We start from the raw sequence: 1997 nt of genomic DNA, 5'->3' as shown, positions 1-1997 counted from the left end.
CTGCCTTCTGTTCAATGGAGAGAGACCCAAAGTGGCTTACATAGTTCCCCTCTCCTCCATGTGGCAGGAGGCCAAAGTCGTAGGGTTGCCAGCCTCCAGGTGGGGCCTGGAGATCTCCCGCTTTTACAACTGATCTCCAGCTGACAGAGATCAGCTCCCCTGGAGAAAATAGCTGCTTTGGAGGGTGGACTCTGTGGCGTTGTACCCTGCTGAGGCCCCTCCCCTCCCCAAGCCCCACCCTCTCCTGGATCCACCCCCAAAGTCTCCAGGTATTTTCCAACCCAGACCTTGCCGACGAAGTCTGGTTGGATTTCTGCCTGCCACCTGGCCTCTTTGGGAGGGACAGAACTGTGACTGTCAGCCTCCCTTCTGGTACAGTGCTTCGAAAGAACTGTGCCCTTTCTACAAAAACACCATAAACTATATTGGGTTTATAATATTTTTTGGATTGAGGGGTAGAGCTCCTGTGCCTTTCGAGTCTGTGTGGGAAGCATGAATCCAATGACAGTAGCCCCTTCCCCAGGCTGAAACAACTCTGGGGGAGGCTGCGCCAGTGGAGTTTCTGCCCAGTGCAGAATTTTAAAAGGATACCTGCCCCTTGTTGAGAGAGACCCAGCAATGCTCAGGCCTTTGCAGGACCATCTCTTGTCCCATCATATAAAATCTCCCTGGACCCTTGCTATGCTGGCAGAGTCCAAGGATCAAGCCAAACAGGGCCTTCGCAGTCTGGTTCCAACCAAGTTGACTCAGGTGAGCCCCTTCTGTTTAGTTCAACCAATGAGACTTTACTTCCTTTATCGATTCTGTAATCTCTTGCAAAATTATTCCTAAACCCATCGATTTCAGCTCTGCCGAGGATCACACACTTATTTGATTGGATGCAGTTTTATAATTCACTTTCATCTAAAAATACAATAAACCCACTATTAAAATGTGGCACCATGGTTAGAGCACTGGACTAGGTTCAGGCAGGCAGTCCTGGGTTCAAATCCCTACTTGCCATGAAGCTTCCTGGATGACCTTGGGTCACTCAGCTTTGTCAACTTCACAGGGTTGTGAGGAAAAAAATAGAGGAGAGGAGAATCATGTACCCTCTGCTGAGTTCCTTAGAAGAAACTTGAAGGAGGTGATCAAATATTTTTTAAAAAACATAATATAAAACAAGTGCAAAGTAACAGTAACTTGAAAGCATACTTTTATTTGCTTCATTTGTACTACACCTTTTATGTGACTGGGGACCCCAAACAGCTTCCATTGTAGTTTTCTCCTCCATTTTATCCTCACAACAGTCCCACAAGGTAGCTGAGCATGTGTGACTGGTCCAAGCTTCCGTGGCAGAGTGGAAATTCGAACCCAGGTCTCCCGCGTTCTAATCTGACATTTCAACCACTACCCATAAAGGATCTTTAAAAAGCACAGAAAAAGGCAGCTGGTTAGAAATAAATTTCCCTTGTCATGTACAAATACTAAATAGGAGTAGCAAACGCAGTAGTATATGCCTCAGTGTTTCGCTGTAACCTTTTTGTTTTATCGCTGCGATGTTCTAAATGGTTTTCGGAGTGTATTGCACTTTAGATTTTATGTGTTTTTAAAAAATTATGTAAGCCGCCCTGAGACTGCTTCGGGAGGAGGGCGGGGTATAAATCCAATAAACAAGCAAACTCCCCCCCCCCCATCGCACTCTCTGGGCGTCCTTAAACGCTGTCCGTCCAATGGGTTGCGGGGCTTTTGCTCCTCTGCCCCTGAACGTCGTTTACTCCGGATAAAAAGCGACATTCTGCCAAGGGCGAGAGCCCTGTGAACTGGACGGCAGAGGAAGTGCAAAGCGCTTCTCTCGTCTCAGCTCTTTTCAGCGAGATGTATTAAACACGACACTCGTCGGCTTCTCGGCATTTATCCCTCTTTACCAACAGCCCAAAAAAATCCTCTCCCCAGGCAGTCTCATAGGAACCGGAAGTAAAACAGAAACGGAGAACCTGTTCTAAAAGTATCTCTTT

The sequence above is a fragment of the Gekko japonicus genome, unplaced genomic scaffold, assembly GCF_001447785.1.
Source record: "Gekko japonicus isolate JY-2015 unplaced genomic scaffold, Gekko_japonicus_V1.1 scaffold1500, whole genome shotgun sequence".
NCBI classification, from domain to species: domain Eukaryota; kingdom Metazoa; phylum Chordata; class Lepidosauria; order Squamata; family Gekkonidae; genus Gekko; species Gekko japonicus.
Note: the sequence above shows the minus strand (reverse complement) of the source record.